Here is an 18,590-nt window from a genome sequence, read left to right on the forward strand (position 1 = left end):
GGTCAGGGCAAAGTTAGAGACTTAAACACAGTCTGCACCTCCCACTTGAGAAGCAGGAGTGCAAGTACCTGATCTGTCAACTGCTGCCTTCAAGGGTACATATTAGCAGGAAACTGAAATAGTATGTGGGATGCTGGGTAGCCTAGACCCAGAGACAGGTACTTGGAAGAGAGATGCAGCCAATCGGCATAGTGAGTTAACCTCTGTGCCAAATGCATACCCCAGATAATCACTCATTTCTAAAACTGTTGTAATCTCACTTTCCCAACTTTTTTTTTATTGAAATAAATCCTTTTTTCTGTGATTCTGATTTGTACTATATCAATTTTATCCCTGATATTTCTAATTGATTGAACTACTGCAATGTTTGCTCCACCTTAACTGATTTCTCTTGGAATTCTTTTCATTCAGTCCAGGACACACTGCCTCATCCTGTTTGGGAGACACTCTAGGATAAAATTTCTTTCCCCTCACTTGCATCAGCATGAGTCTGCAGAATCATGTGTGCGCAATACTTTACCCCCTTGCGTCACAACAACACCCAGAGCATCTGTCTCCATTCCCTCCCAACAATGGTGGGGCCAGAGGTGGGAAAACTCCACTGTGGACCAGAGCCATGCAGGGAGTTCAGAGGTAGAAGAGGGCCTCTGCCTCTATCTGAACTCACTCATACACACACACACATATACACACACACACATATACATACACACACATATATATATATTTCTGTTGCCTTCCATTCAGCCAAGAGAATGTTTATTGCTGGAGATTACAACTCAAAATGATTTAGTCTTTGTTGGGAACCCTGCCCAGGTTAGGTGAGGCTCTGAGGTACAAAGGGGGGAGGGGTTCAGAATTTCCTTGTTTTCATTTTTCTCACAATCCCCTCCCCACGGATCTGCATACTTCTGTTTGTCTAAATTTCCTCAGCTTTACTTAGAGATTATTAAGGAAGTTTTATTTAGAACTTTTCCACTTCTTCCCAGCTTGATTTTGAGGATCATAGAAGAGCCATAGCAATTCTCGAAATCAATTATGCTTTCATTGCTCATTTCTTTTCAAAAATTATGGCCTTAACATTATGTATTTTTAATGGGAATTTTAAAATGTCTTTGGTGGTTTATATTCACTTTGAGTTTAATATTAGCAAAAAAATAGAAGTTATATGATTTTTTTCTCTTTCCATTTTCTGAAATCTTTCATTCTTGCCCCATGTTTTGATGATAATCATTGAAAATAATGAAGATGTACTACTCATGTTAGTTGGAACATAGTATTGAATTAGACTGTACTTGTCTACCATTCTCCATTTATTCAAGAAAAAACAAATTAGCTGTATATTAAACACATTCTGATTGGTTTAAGTTCACAAAAGACTTTCATTTGACTATAAAACCTGGTTTGCGTTAGAATTGGTCTATGGGGAAACAGTTGTTCACTAGCTATATATATGATACTATAAATTGCATTGAATTATTTTAGACAATATTAATCACCACCAAATTGATATGTTCTACCCTCTCTTGAAGTACAAATGTTTAGGTCAAATTAATTTTGTCTTTTGAAAGGTACAATTATGCATTTACAATGTACAACTAAACATTTGCACCAGTTCTAACCACTCTAATTTTCCCTTCAAAATTTCTAATTCTATTAGGAACAGAAAACATAAAGATGTTAGTTCCCTTCTCTAAGGTATACAAGACCTGCAAACATTGCCTTAAATCATCCATACCTGGTAAAATTAGGCAGATCATATTTTGCAACCACATTTTCTATCATTTCCTGAACTCTCTGCCTCCCGTTTGACATCAACTCCAAGGATGAGTTGATCAGCGTGTATTAGGGTGTACTTTGAGTCAAGCTCTTTATATGTTCTGTGTTATTCAATCATTGTTATTATTTGAGATGGCGGATCATGATCCCCATTTGACAAGCAGGGAAATGAGAGTTAATGTAAATAAAGGAACTTGGTGAAAACCACAGGAGAAAAAGGACTGCTTGCAACCGTATTAATCCCGTCTCTCTGACTTCTTTTTATTGCTCCATAATGAATAAAGAACCTCTGTCTTTGGTATGCACAATTACTCTCATGGTCCCAGTGAGTCAGACTCAGTCGCTGCAGCTGATACTTACATTGGTGGTATCCAGGGTCTATGAGGGGTGAAAGTAGATCAACAATGGTTAACTGCCATGACAAGGGACAAAGAGGATTGTCTTTATTACATGTTTTCATACCGTGGTAAATCTTTACAAAGACAACCACACTGACCAAGGCAGAAATATCTTTTTCTTATGTCAATCTGAACCATAGAGACGTATTATGCTATATGTACAAAAATTTCATGAGAATTCACATACAAATCAGATGTGACTATCTGGTTCATGGGTAAACAGTCTTGAAAGAAGTGGATGTACACAATGAAATAAAACCAATCTTCAATTCAATGCTTTACCTGTAAGTTACTCATTTGCATTTGATTAAGCTGATTTTGCTCATAAAATATATCCCTTTAAATAAAGTGGCTTGTGCAAAGTTGGGCATTTGAAACAGGAGTTGACGCTGCATGGGCATGCCTGGATCCTACAGTACCCAAGTTCAAGTCCAGGTTCTGCTTCTGACAGTAACTTCAGCAGGTGATGATATAAGTACTCAGGTCCCTGGCACCCACAAGGGATTTTCAGATTGACATTTCAACTCCTAGCCTTGGTCTGACAGAATCCTGACGGCTGCAGGCATTCAGGGAGTGAAGCGGGAAAAGTGTTTCTCTCTTTCTCTCCTCTTCTTCTCTCTGTGTGTGTACCTGTGTACGTGTGTATATATGACTCTGTCTTTCAAGCAAATTATAAAAAGATTGTGAGGGTCTGGTGTAATGCCTCAATGCCCAAATTTTCACCTTGCAAGTGCCAGGACCCATACGGGTGATGGTTCAAATTCTGGCTGCTCCACTTCCTGTCCAGCTCCCTGATTGTGGCCTGGGAAAGCAGTAGAGAATGGCCCAAAGCCACGGGAACCTGCATCCATGTGGGAGAACCTGAGGAAGCTCCTAGCTCCTGATTTTGGATTGGCTCAGCTCTCTCTGTTGTAGCTATTTGAAAGGGAACCATCAAACAAGAGTTCTTTCTCTCTGTCCTTCTCTCCATAAATCTGATCTGCCTTTTCAATAGAAATAAATAAATCTTTAAAAATATTTAGAGGGCCTGGCACAGTGGCTTAAAGGCTAAAGTCCTTGGGCCCCGCGCGGTGGCACAGTGGTTAAGGTCCTCACCTTGCACGCCCGGGATCCCATATGGGCGCCGGTTCTATCCCAGCAGCCCCGCTTCCCTTCCAGCTCCCTGCCTGTGGCCCGGGAAAGCAGTCGAGGACGACCCAAGGCTTTGGGACCCTGCACCCGCGTGGGAGACCCAGAAGAGGCTCCTGGCTTCGGATCGGCATAGCATCGGCCGTTGCGCTCACTTGGGGAGTGAATCATCGGACGGAAGATCTTCCTCTCTATCTCTGTATATCCGCCTTTCCAATAAAAATTAATAAAAATAAATCTTAAAAAAAAAAAAAAAGGCTAAAATCCTTGCCTTGAACACTCCAGGATCCCATATGGGCATCAGTTCTAATCTTGGTGGCCCTGCTTCCCATCCAGCTCCCTGCTTGTGGCCTGGGAAAGCAGTTGAGATGGTCCAAAGCCTTGGGACCCTGCATCCACAAGGGAGACCCAGAAGAGCTTCTGGCTTCTGGATTCGGATTGGCTCAGCTCCAGCCGTTGTGGTCATTTGGGGAATCAATCATCGGATGTAAGATCTTCCTCTCTGTCTCTCCTCCTCTCTCTCTCTATATATATATATCTGACATTGCAATAAAAATAAATAAATCTTTAAAAATTTTAGAAAAGTAGTTGCTTACTTCTTAAATAAAAGAAATTTCAGATGACTGATGCTCTAGCGTAAGGAAACAAATACATCCACACCTACCCCATGGACTTGCGACCAACGGAAGAGGTTGCAAATGTAAATTCACTGGTTACCTCCAGGATCACCTTCACATATAAAAATAAACAGGGAAACACTGCCTGTGAGATTTTATGAAAATTTACATTGTTTTCTCCTCTTTTCTCCAATAGTACAGTGTCTCAGTGTGTGACTAGGAAAAACAGTAAAATATCACCATTCTCTGAAAACATGTTGCCACTAAAAGTTGGCTCGCAATAGCTTGACTAGAGAAGTCTGGAGGAAATGCCAGATGTGAGTCTGGAATTCTTAATGGAGAGTCCCACTGTTCTCTCTAGCCAGGGAGCAAGACCCAGCCAGATTGAAAGCCTAAGGGAGAGAGGCAGGGGGTCAAGGCACAGGGAGGTCTGGCCCAGAGAGCTAGAGGATGATGACAGGATGGAGGAAATATCTGCAGAGAACAGATACACCCTAAAGCAGTCATCATCCTTGTAGCATCTCTATTTGGGATGACCTCTTCTAATTAAAATACTCAGTCTCTCTGGGGAAGTTCGGAGTCTCAGGAGAAGTATTGCTTTGTTCTAGACCAAAGTCCAAGCGATTACTTGAGGGTCACTGAGAATACATCACATGGGCGTCATCTGTTCCAATGTTTTCATAATTTTCCTTCAATCTAAATTCACCCAGGATAAAATCTAGACAGAAAGGTAATGAGTACATAGAAGAGGGAGTATTGTGCTGTTATTAACTTTCTCAATAGCAGATAGTTATGGCCAAAAAAAAAAAAATGCTATTGGGTCTACATTTTCTCTATATATTTTTTCCTACAATGCCAATTGAAACCAGTAAAAAGCAATGGCAATTTTATAAAGCCTAACAACTGAGGACATTTATCTTTCATGGATGTTAATTGGGAAGGAATAAAATTTAGACTCATCCACAATAGATTTGTGAACGTAAATGTTCTAGGATGTCCATCTTATTTCCTTTAGGTAAGAGACAAAAGATCTATTTTTAAGACATGCCAACATTATAGTCAGTTGCCTTGGGACAGTTGCAATTAAAAGGCAAAGCATAGAACAACCAAATATTTTTTTGATGACCAAGAATTTTCAGTTGGGCTTGATTCCAAAGACATTACTGCAAACTTAAATTCTGCTTTAACTACAAATGATGAAAGTTTGAGAACACCGAATTCCAGTTATCCACTGAGACATCAGTCTGAAAAAAGTCAATCTCTTTCCAATGAATGTATGACCTATCTTACCTTGGTTATCAATAGACAAAATTACCAGATTCATATTTCCAAATTTTAAGTCATTTGCAGGCATTCCTGATCTTCATTGTAATATTATGACTGAGGTCAAAGGCCATAAGTAGAATCATTGCTATCTGTGTGTGTGTATATATATATACATATGAATATATAATCATTATAATCATAAGAAGATAGAGATGGATTATCTTTCAATGCTAGACAGTGGAGTAGATATTTGGAAAGACATAGTAATTTTAAAAGTTATTTTATTAGTAGTCATAATTGTTTGGGAGCTATTAAAATGCACCCATTATATACAAAGTATATAACAAAGCAGGAGAGAGTATGGAAGAATGAAACTTCAGGAGATTTTTGAAGCATTTTTGTTTGAAGTAAATACTATCATAATCTATGATGTCAAATGTCAATAAAATAAAAATTCATGTTCATGGGATAAAGTTCAGCTACCATATAATTCCTCTACAAGTTAAGAGATATATTTATGTATCAATGAATAAACCGATGACTGAATTGCTTGTTCTGCTTTAGTTCAATTTGATTTTCCTTTAAAAGAAAATTAACTACACTCACTATGACTTTGGCATTTGAAAAATAGAGTCAATGTCATCCGTGTTCTGCCTTGAAATGCTTTTTTGGATGGCTTCCTGGTTTTTCTTTACTTTTTTTTTTTAATTCCTGTATCTCTGGCATACGTTGGGCTTAAAGCTTGGACGAGGCAGTAGAAGAGAAAGTAAGGTTTATCACTCAATAAGGCCTGCCACACAGTCCCCTGGATCTTGGTGGGGTCACTGTAGAGACACCAAGGTCTTTCTTGCCTTGGGAAGGTCGAATCCAGGAATCAGCCAAGATGGAGACCTGCCTGTACCTGACGGCAGCAGCGAACTTGGAACTCTGTTGACTGGGAGAAAATGGTTCACATTTTAAAACTGGCCTGAGGAGCAGCAGTCCCCAAAGTATCCATCGAAGTGCTTTCCACCTTTAATTTAGATATTTCAAGGGAAATTTAATCCATATGTTTGGGATTTATTTGGACTTAACTCATAAATATGCTTCGTCAAGGACTGCCAAGCTCTGCAGTCACTAGAATCAACTAGTTTCATGGGACAACAGTACAGATGGAAGAAATCTGATATCCTAGGGTCTATCACCCAAACAAGGGAAAGAAACCCGTACTTCAACCCACTGTCTATAAATAATCTTCAAGTAGTAACTAACCCTACAATACAATCATGGCAAAATAAGCCTCTCACGGCTATAGCAGCACATACAGATACACATATACCATATACAAATCTTATTCCAGAAAATATCATAAACGTGGCCTCTGTCCCTGTCGGTTCTGGAAAATTAACAAACCTAAGGAAGGGAAAAGGAGTTCCTACTCATATCTGCATTTGAAAAAATCCATACAGACTCTTCTCTTTTGGTCTTCACTTTCTGTCTCTGTCGCTCCCTGATAGACAAACTAACACCCTGAGACTCAGCCAGACTGCAGACTGAGATCCCCTGTATCCTCTGGACAACCTTGCTAGGTCAGATAATTTTGGCCAGCTTTATCTATTAAGTTCATAATGCTAAAATGATTTTTCCCCAATATCAAGTGAAAATGCATTATTTGACATACTTTTTACAAAGTAAAAATTAATTATTTTGAGATTATCATGTATCTTCCTGGGTGAATGGAGCCCACTATCTTTTCAGGAAATACATGATTTTAATACTCTGTGTATCACAGCATCTGTGTTTAGAAGTTTTCCTAAGTAAAGAATAGAAAATACATGGCCCATTTCCATGTCAGTCCACATTTCTTGTGCCAAAGGCAACTAATACCTCAAAGCACCAGACGGCATATAATACCAAACACATTTCAGGTATTAGAGAAGCCGCGGCATGGTTGTTATCTTCACATGCTCATATTATAGGAAGTAAGAGGAGAGAGAACAGTACAGGGTGATATGTCAGGTGGGACTTAAGAATGCACACACTGAATTCTCTCTTTTCCAGGAGCACAAACAGCAAAATAATGATGGCACAAAAGCCCAGAAATGAAAAGTTAGGATGCCTTGGACCAATATCAGAATTAGGCCACATTCACTTTGCATTTCTTACCTAATAACACACAACAACAATTAAGATATCTGTTGGTATGAAAGTGTTATGGGGTGAAGGGGATAATAAGACCATAAGACCAGACAACTGAATCTTAATATGATATGTTATGTAACCATTTTTTAAAGGACATAAAATCCTAGGCCATATGCCCAAGGATTTTCGACTTTTGCGAGGGATTAATATTGCATTCTCCCCTTGCCACAGTCTAGTTGCAGAATAGAGTGAGGCAAGGAGGTTCAGAACAGTAGAGTCTGCAATCTAGTGTTCTTTTCTGCAGATGGACCTTGGTACCACGCACAGCTCAGGCCTCTGCCCCTTTAATGGTTGTAAACAACAGGAAGGAACCTTCCAACACGATGACTGTGCTTTACACACAAAACAATGTTCATCCTGTTCGGTGGGGTGTGGTGATTTGTCTGGGTATATAACAAGCTTTCAAGAAAGGGAAAAAACAGAACCAAAAGATGAAAGAGGAAAGACAAACCAAGTAAAGAATGTTTGCTGATTTCCTAGTGGTGAGGTCCACCAAATCCCTCTCCTGTTTTCAGTGCAAGACAAACAAGGAAGGAATTTGGCTTCTTAGCGTTGGTTTGAGAAGCACCGGATTGAAGCAGTCTTAGCCTGAGCAGCCAAAGTCTGCCAGGAACTTTGGCCAGTTTACCTGGATTACTCCACCAACCCTTTCCTCCTCCGCATTCCCCACCCATGGCCCTAGGCCTTCAACTGCTTCTAGGCTGTGCCGGTCTCCACCCTACCCACAGCCAAACAAAGCAGCATTCTCCCCTTGGCCATTTGACTGTAAAACCTCCATGGGTCATCATAGCTGCCAATTAAATCCTACTTATACCAAAGGGCAGCTTTAATTTTCAGTACACCCCTAAATCCTTTCAAAGGAATGTTTACTATTGGCTTCTAAGTTTTAGAAGCAATTTTTTGCAACAATTCTGTGAGGTAGGGCGACCCAACATATTTAAATCTAATTTTGACTTTTCATGCCTTACAGGTAGCTGAAGTTCATTTCCACTCAGAGTTGGCTGAATTTCCCTTTTTTTATTTTCAGTGATATACCCTACACAACAATAACTGAGTAGGGCAGAGGCTCTTTGTGGTGACTGGGTGACTGGGCCCCAAGGAAGGCGTTCTGAACGGTGAACTATTACACTCAGTTCTCTTTCCCTTTGCGAGCTCAGCACAGAAGAGGAGCCTTCAGGAAGACGGTGGAGATAGCAGAAATGGTGGCAGAAGGAAAAAGTTCTGGGAAGTGTATAGATTGTGAAGAACAGATCTGTCTCTTACAAATTATCCCAACAAGGAAGACAGCACTGTGGCTCAGGAGCCATGATCAAACGAGTCTCATGGGCCCTGGGAACCAGAGTTTCCTTCTGATTTTTTTTATAACTTGTGTGCCAGTACAGAGATAAAGAATAGATAAACTGTTGTTAAAAAATATAAATTCTAGTCTACAGGTGCAATTCTAAGGAAGCAAAGTGACCATCCTCCAGCACATGGCTTGTGTGGTAAGCGGAAGAACAGCAAGAATCCCTTCATGGGGAGTAGCTTCTAAGAGGAGAAACTCTGAGCAGATCCTATGCCACGTAAATAACCAAGCCTAAAGACAGGCTGGTAACTGCCAGGACTCCTAGATTCCTTGGAGAATTACTAATAAAGTGAAAGAAAATGAAAGTCCAATGGGTCTGGGGAGTGTAGAGTAATAATGCCATTATAAGTAAGCCAATCTCTTCAGCTCTTCAAGTCCTAGGAAGTATTAAGCTATTAAAGGTGTTAGTGGGCACTATGTATGTCCATCAGGACTCCCCTCTCTGTCCCTCAGTTCCTTGGTAGTGTAGTACCAATTTCATTTTTCCTGTGGATACAGCTTCTCCAGCCCCAACTCTGAATATCCGTATTAACAGATATTTGAAGCCTCGGTCAATCAGTTTGGTTGAAAATGATCAGTATGAGGTTAGGGATAGGATGAAATTGGGGTTAAAGAGAGAATGACTTAGACTGTACCAGAGCTACCAGATGGTGGAGCACAGGGATGAGTGATTTTATCCCTGGACTTACACCTGTGAACGTGAAAGCGTCTCAGCCGTGCACCACTACAGGCAAAACTGAGTCCTAAGGTGTCCTTTGGGTGGCCGGATCAACCCTCCCTCTGGGCTTGTCAGAAAAGTAGCCAGCTGCATTTCTGCTTCAAATGGTTGCATGTCCGTTTTCTGTCTCCTACACTTAGTAATCCTAAGTAATACAGCATAGCATCGAATCAAAAAGTGACTTATACAAAAGCATAACATTTTAAAATGAGCAAGTAGACTAATTTAACTAGAGTGAGAGTCCATATAAGAGAGTAATGAGAAAACCATATGATCATCTCAATAGATGTTGAAAACGTGTTGGACAGATTCCAACACCATATGTGATTTTTAAAACAAAAGTCTTAAGTAGAAATGGATGGTTACTTCCTTATCATGATCAGAACATCTATTTTAAGTCTCACACTGAGAGATGAGACATTGGAGGCATTTTAATTAAAGTTAGCCACAAAACTAGCAGGGTCAGGAGATTTAAAAGTTTAGATTTGATACTTGTACAAATTCCTGACACAACACACATGCAAAAAAAGAAGAAAATGTCTTCTTTTGTTCTTGAGAAAGTGAACCAAGTTCAGTTTCACAAACCTGAGCTATGGTTCAAAAACCCACTGAAGAAAACAGATGAAATTAGGTATTTTAAAAGGTATAAAAATGTATTTTAATTCTACAGGAATATAAATGTGTATCACTGGCAAAAATGTTGACCAATAGGTCAACATCTATAACATATAAAATTGATGGTCTGGCAGGATAAAAGTTAATTTTTACTTATTGGATCTTTACTGTTTATCTGTTTTAGGAAAATCCAAAGATCAAATCAAACTCAGGAAATGAACTACAACAAAAGAATATTAGTCAGAACTAATATTCATAACTTTCAAGCCTTTTCTTCCATTCAGCAAGAAAGATACTTATGTCCTCATAGAATCCTAACGAAAGGACAAGGCTTGATCATTCTCTAGGTGAGAAAAAACTGCAAAGGGTTAACATAGGAAACAGCCACCTTTAACTGGAAAGAAAATTGCTTAAACTTTTTTTGGAAACCAGTTACGTCCCCTGACATTAGGAACCTTAACCATTTCATGCTCATTGGATCCGAGGATTCTGCTCTACTATGCATCAGGAGATATAATCTGAGAGAGAAATTAGCTGTTCTTGCACAAAACTGTTTGGCACATCTGTAGGCAAAATAGCAAAAGTTTACCCATCTAAAAAAAATGATAGTACATGTATTTCATTTTTCAGAAAAAGAATCACAGAAAATTTTCCTACAAATTTAGACAATTATGAATTTTAGAACATTATAAAAAATCATTAATCCAAAATAGGCAGTTGAACTATAGATTATTTTTATTGCCTACAGAAGCTTATTTTGGCTTGCTTTTCAGACTTTTGAAAGGAAGATCAGAAGCAAAAATGAAAGGCAAATATATAGTTATTATTTTGTCTTTTTTTGTCTGTTATTTGCAACTAAAAGCTGTCATGGCATTTTGATTACTGAATCATATTATAATGAACATTCCTGTGAATTTTTAACTTCCTGCTAATGCATACCCTAGGAGACAACAGGTCATGGATGGATAGATGGCTCAAGTCTTTAGGATTGAGTCTGTCTGTAGGTCCCAGCCTAGCCCAGACCTGGTTATTGTGAACATTTCGAGATTGAAGTGAAAGAGGGTTAGAACATGTTTTCTTTCTTGCTCTTTATTCTCTAAATCTCTAAATCTTATCATAACTCCTGGTGCAGAAGGAGGCCCCCTGCTGGGTAGTCAGTCAATAGAGTAGACACAGGACAAAAAGCACATCCTTCAGCCTAAGCCTTGATCTCATTATCTGTACCATGGGCGATGTGAACACCTTCACTGCAGATCCCCAACCTGTACACCGGGCATAGAAACAGTGTAGGAGACTGGGCTCCACTGACATTCACAGTTGCCCCCTCCTGGCTCTGCAGAGCCACACTGTGGCATACAGGAATCCCGAGTGCCGTGCCAGTCCTGTGGCTGGGCCCGCTTCCCGGGTAACTCCTCCCTCTGCCCTGGCTGCATTCACTTCAGCAGAACATGACCTGGCCACTCCCAAGACAAAGGAATCCATCCAAGCTCTCCCAATGGCTGGCCAAATGATTAGAAATACAATCCTTTGTAGGTCGTGTGAATCATTTATTGATAAGCAATAATAGGTGAGGAATTCCCACGCTGGCTGAACAAGTATATATCATTCACTCTACCACTCAAACTCAAGTCCAGTGCTTGAGAAGACAATATCTCCCACATTTATCTTTATCAGCCGTGTCTCAAAGGGACCTGAAGTTTAGACCATTCTAAACTTCAGATGTGCTGTTTTAAACTGGTAGATTGGTGACCCTGGCCTGCTGGCAATCTCCTTGGGCCCTTCACTTAGACAACCTGAGCGACAGGAATGAACCAAAGTCACAGGTCTTGAAACATAAGGGGAAGGTGAGAATGAACTGTGATGAGAAAGGAGGCAAGTGAGGTGATGAAGACCATGCCCTCCTTCTTGGTGCTGACATCAGCTGCTTAACTACTCAGAGGCAATAGGTGGAGCAGGATGCCTTACGTGGCTGTCCCTTCTGTTGTGTTGGTGCAGGTTCAAGATACTCTTGAACTTCATTACCTGTGGTTGAAGACACACTTCCCTGCCTCTTTTTAATGACAGACCGACATTAACTTTGGTACTTACTGAGGTATATATAAATGGAAACAAAATAGACATTCTCCTGACAGTGTCAAAGGAAAATCTCAAATCTTCTTTCTTCTCTAAAGTACATTAAATTGTTTCCAAATCTACCTGCACCCTCACTGGAGCATTGCTCTCCTGACCTTTGCTTGTCAGACCTGAAGGTGTGAGGGCGGAACATCATCCCAGTGAGGAAGCTGCCCTTATGGGGGCGTAAGTAAACAGTGCTGCCACCAATCTGGCTCAGAGAAGCGACTGCAATAGGTGCTTTTTTATTTTTTCCAGATAATCAATTTGAACTTTCTCATGTCCAATCAGGGCCTTCATACCAGCACAATTGTGGGCTTTTAAATATACCCAGGGCACAGGGCATTTACAGACTAGGAACTTCTCAGCTACCCGCTGTAAACTAAATACCCCCTTCCCTTGAAAACCTCAGACCAGGCCCGCGTGATATCAAACACCTATGCTGGGAAAAACAGGAGCAAACAAAGCCATAAGGGACTGCCTTTGAAACAGAGCCTGGGAACTATTTAACCACATAGCAGTATTTGTTTGCTTTCCTTGTTTCCCCAGAACTATGTTCACCTGGAGGCAACAACCTGCACTTTGTCATTCGCTGGGATGAGGAGGGGCAAGGGACCCAAGGCACTGGCTGGCTTGTCAAAGCATTCCCAACTGGAGACTTTGAGTTCATATCTTAAGTAATTCTCAACCTGCAGCTCCTTTCACCTGGTGATGTGCTGACAGCTGTGGCTGAGTCAGCTTGGGCCTGGTGCTGGAGTCAGTACTTGAGACCAGAGTTCTTGGTTCCTTGGCTTTGGTGGAGAGTTTCGTCTGTATCTGAGAGGGTAGGGTCTGTGCCTTGGCTGAGATGAGCTTTGCATTAGGTATGTTTGAGGCTATTATTTTCCTCCATGAATCTAATTGCTGGTATCAAAGGGATTAAGGAAACAAGGAGCTCTCTTTTCCAGGAACAGCCCAGTTGGCAACACATTAATCCTGTGTCACTCAAACAGTAGAGAGAGGAAGGAGACAACTTTCTTCCATTGGTAATGGACAAAAGTCAGGTGGTTACAAACCTTCGGATCACAAGGAAGAAACACACTCCTGCACCTTGTTTGGGGGCTGTTGCATTTGGGTACAAGCTGAAAGGAACCATTCATTTCCCAGACTGAAATGCTGCTTTCCACAAAACCAGACCTGACTGAATGATCTGTCTAATGATCCCCAAGTCAAGGGGCTGTGATTTCCTCTTCTCTAGGTCTTTACTGCTTTGGTACTTACTGTGTCTCCTCCCTCACTCTGCGATCAAGTAATACCATGACTGTATCTTAGGTTCAAACCCTGCCCCCACCACCAAGGAGAGATTTTGAGTGATTAGGTTAGTCAATATGCAGTACATTGTGCCATGCTAATCAGAGCTTACCCTTCATCTGTCCACCGGCTGCTCTCTGTTTAGAACACTGTCCTTAGTTGTGATTCTCACTTGTGGCCTACAAATGACACCTGTGAGCGCTCTCCAATGATGTGCACTATTTTGACTCATTCTTTATGGGTTATAATGGCTCATGACATCTGATGGGGACTGTGGGTATAGCAAGCAATTAGAATATCCTGTTGTGGCCAGTTCTGGAAAAGCAGAGATGAGAGTTGGGTTTTGTGAATATAAAGAGTCTTGAAAAAAAATCATGAAATGGTGACATGAAAAGATGTTATATTAGTGTAATTTTTTGAAAGTCGTGCATTTCTTTTTTATAATCTACATTTCCTGTGAACAGTTTAAGGCCCTCATATTCTAAATAATTTGTGGTACCAAAATTCTGACTGTTGATCCTCCTCCAGTTTAGTGTATTTCAAAAATAATAAGAGGAGATTTTTTTTTTTCTAATTTTGGCATGTGGAGAACTCCCCACAGAGCTAAGCTCAGAACCCTGAGGATGTCATCTGCATCTTACAGGTGAATGTGGTTTCTGTGAGCTAACAGAGGGAATAGCAGAGGTGACACTAGAAGGGCCAAAGAAGTAGAAATAGGATGCTGACAGCTAGAAGCTTTAAGAGAACTGGCTGTGAGAATACATGGAAATGCCTGTGAACCCCTAAGATTGATCACCGGGCCTTTTAGAAAGGGCTAAGTCATAATTTGGCTGATACACATGCTAAGACTCAGCAAATGACAATAAAAATTTAAAGGGAAAGAAAAATAAGGGAAGAAAATTTTGGCTCTGTGATGGCAATTCTGAAAATCCACTTACTTGGGCTTTTTGAAAGAAATCCTTGCTTTTTTTCTATTGTTGTAACAGAATACGTGAAGGCAGGTGATGTTTGAAGAACGGATTTGCACAACCAGTTCTGAGGTCTGTGAAGTTGAAGAGCATGGCACTGCCTCTGGGCACCTGCTGGTGAGGTTCTTGTGCTGCCTCCACCCAACGCAGAGAACAGAAGAACAAACAGGGATCTGCAAAAGGTAAAACACGTAAGGGGTGGCCTCATCTTAAAACAAGCACTTCTTTCCCACTGTGGAAGACACTGAGCTCCGTCAAAGTCCTAATGAGCCTCTGAAGGCTCCACCTCCCCAGATTTTCATGCAATGACAAAGTAAAATCGAGGGTTCAGAGATAACATAGCATATTCAAATCACAGGGATATATAAAATAAAGCCAACTCAAGAGCAAAAAAGCCATCCTAGCGGTCTTAACTCTCAGTGTCTAAGTGAGATTGGCTCCAGGACCACTCCTCTGCTACTCCCCACAACACAAATTCTCAAATCCCAAATACTGAATGACATCGTGTTTGGATGTAGCCTATATACATCCTCACATATATTCTAAGTATCTAAATATAAATATTTTAAGCCATCTTTAGATTACCTGTATTGCCTAATACATAGTGCTAGGTAAATAGTTGTTATAATATACTTTTTAAGGAACAATGACAGATAGAAAAATCTGTACATCTATAGTAATAGAAGCTTTCATGCCAATATTTTTGGTTGGTGAAATCTACAAACATAGGAAGCATGAATATAGGAGGTTGACTTTTTTTTACACCAGGAAAGGAGTTAGCATGAGTGACGGTAAAAGGAAAAATCCATCAAGTGGTCATTTAGTGTAAAAGATTATAAGAGTTTCAGAACTGAAATTGGCAGTGAATTCAGGTTGCAAGTTTACATCCGTGAAGCAAACCCAATTACCTGCCCAGGTGAAGTAATATTTTTTCCTACAAGCCGCTGGCAAGTAACTCTGCACTATTGTCATCAGTGTCTTGTTTATAAAGGATTAGTCAACTCATCAGGTCACCTGTCTACTTATTAAAACCTCTTATAAGTATTTGTTAACTTGAGACATTATGAACATAAAAGAAGGGATTTTGTTGGAAATTGAAGGAGAATGCTTTATTGTATTAATCAAAGCAAAGTAATATATATTATGAAGAATCAATGCTTAACAGTGGCTGTGATATGAATTTGCAGTTCCTGCTAATTCAGAAATTGTTGGAAGCATGTAGAATGGGAATGATCTCGTGTTGTACTACCAATCAAGTTTTGTTTATTTTCATCCACTTACTCTTAACACAAGTGGTTCTGTCCAAACACTTCACTCCCTCGTGTCAGAAATTCCCTTAGTGGTTCCCAATAACAAAATTGCTCAGTCAGGAGCTGCTAATGAAGATATTTCCCACCAATCCCATCTGGAAAGACTCAACTGATCATTCTATTCTTTTAGATTGGCCCTATCTCGCAGTCTCCCCTCTTATTCTTTATCATTTGGTTTTGCTCAGTTTATCCTTGAGATTCCTGATTTGTATTCCCTGACTGTGCTGCCATGGATGGAATTAACTTATGCTTCTTGAATTAAGTCATAATCCATTAACACTAAGTAGAAATGAAGCTTAACATCCCTGTCAACGTAATACTGGTAGGAAACAACTCTATAATGGCGGCTCAGGAGTTGTTTCTGTTAGTCATGTCTCTTATAGAGAAGACCTTGATTGCTTGAATCATTAAGAGACTCCAAGCTCTTCAACATCCTCCCCTAAGAGTATATGATGTTCATGAAAGTTCCCTTTCCCCAACGGTAATAACTTTGGCTACACATACTGCTCTCTAACTACCATGCTCAAATCAAAATCACTACTACTTTACTGGTGTGTACTGGCTTGTCCATGGCTTCGCAGCTAACAAAATACTTCCATATTTTCCTTAGGACTTATTCATAGTCTTTCCTATAACTCCAACTTTTCTCAAATGAGGACAGAGAAGCTTGACAAGATTAAGTGCCCCACTGTCCAGAACTGGTTCAAGGTCAAGTGGTTAGTAGCTAGCAGGGAAGAACAAGAGAAAACCAGAAACTTGAAGCCATTGCTATGCTCAAGGTTTCTGCTCAAACTAACATCTCCTTAGCCATTTGTCCAAACTCCATAGGGAGTTGATGCCTGAGATTCTAAAAAGATTTGTTTGGAAGGTATCTAAATAAATAACTAGTTATTACATGTCATCTCTCTCAAGGATGTTGCCTTTTAATGAGTTTCATTGGGTTACATAATATGAAGGAAGATTCTGCTAAATACAAAGTTGCAAGCATTTGTGAGAAATTAGCCAGGAGGTATTGGTGAAAAAACGAGAACTTCCTGACACCTCTCGGATCACATCAGGTCCCCAAGCCCTCTGTAAGATAGATGCCAATATTCCGTACAAGGCCCAGACACCTCGGAGGTACTGATTTACACACGTGCTAGCAGTGTGAGTGCAGGCAACGAGGCTCTATTTCCATTTCTTCATGGTAGGATCTGTATTGTGTTCAGTCTTAGCACTTAGTTATCACTTTCCCAGCCCAATCTTGTACCATTCCTTGCCACATTTAAATGCCCCAGGTCTCTGATCATAACAATAGAGCAGTCCAGCTTTCCCAATCTTGGGCCAGGAGGAAGCAGCAAGGGTTAAACAGTTTTGCCGGAAGTAAGCCTGGCGCAACTCTGTGAATCTTTTTCACATTTGCTGCTTATTCATAACCTAAGACCATCTGCTGCACAAGTAATGATCAGCGGCTCCTGTTTCAGATGTCAACTGCCCCAGCTGTTTCTCTCTCTCCCTCTGTAAACATGAAGAAAAGGGACGCAATTATCACAAAATCAATATTCTGGCTTGATCACTGCTGTGCAGTGCAATGAAGACTGAAATATTCCCCTCCACTCACACCACCACAGCCCTAAATAATATGCACCTTCCTTGCAAAGCCCAGGGCAAATCCCCCCAACAGGTCCAGGTGAACTTTGGAGCTCATGCTGGGAACCAGCTCAGTTAGCAATGCAAAGGTGAACCTTGTGAATGCCAGGAGATTGACAACACACTGGGTTTTGCAGGGATTTGCGGGTGAAGTCGATTATGCTGAAATCAAGAAATGAGGCTTGAAGAGGCCCATCCAGACCGGGCTGACTCATAGGTCTGTTGTCTTAGAGCCTCTTAGAGAGCCCCAGTAGCTCTTCCTCCAGCACTCTTTGAATTCAGGTATATTCCAGGCACGTATTATCATGGAGAATGTTGTTTCCCACTTGGAATTTTTTTTTCTTGTTCTTTACCAGCCAAGGCTACAGAAACTGGAATGTAAAATCTTCATGAACACTCCCTTCAATGATTAAGTAACTTACGCTAAGTATCAGTTATATCCTCCTTCATCTGTAAGTGTGCCTTAAAGCACAACGCAATGAGGGGCTATAGCAAGCAACACTCAAGCTGGAACATTCCGTGCCTTTTCAGGCTTTATTCTGAGGAGGAAGCAGACAGCCTGCTGCCCTCAGTTCAGCTTAGACCTATTTGTTGTGAGACCACTGCATTTTGTAATGGGAAACATCATTGTCGGAAGCATCTTTACTTTGGTGTTTGTATGTGGGAAACGGACATGTGTATGCCTCTACATACATGGACACATGTATACATATGTGTGCATGAGTTAAGGGAGAGGGTGAATTCAATGACTTTTTACCTCATGGAATGAAAAGTTTGTGGGCAAATTCTCTCCCTACAAACAACATGGCTTTGCAACGTTGGGTGAGTTCCAATCAAGCTTTCTCACTCCATCAATGGGAGTAATCACTAGTGTTATAAGGAGTACTGTTAGAATGAAGAGAGCAAACCATTTAGGAAATGGCCTCCTTTCTACAATGTGTGAAATGAATATGAGCTGCTATTGTTGGAAGCTGGCACGTTGGCAGCACTCCTAATCAACTGTGCAGTCAGGAATAGCCCCTTTCCTAACCTAAGCTACATAATGTGGTGGTTAAGTTTTAAAATTCCAGCTCTGGGCCTAGCACAGTGGCCTACCTAGCAGCTAAAGTCCTCGCTTTGAAAGTGCCGGGATCCCATATGGGCACAGGTTCTAATCCCAGAAGCCCTGCTTCCCATCCAGCTCCCTGATTGTGGCTTGGGAAAGCAGTTGAGGACGGTCCAAAGGTTTGGGACC

Source organism: Ochotona curzoniae, unplaced genomic scaffold (genome assembly GCF_017591425.1).
Source record: "Ochotona curzoniae isolate NIBS_2020 unplaced genomic scaffold, NIBS_Ocur_1.0 scaffold_3835, whole genome shotgun sequence".
NCBI classification, from domain to species: domain Eukaryota; kingdom Metazoa; phylum Chordata; class Mammalia; order Lagomorpha; family Ochotonidae; genus Ochotona; species Ochotona curzoniae.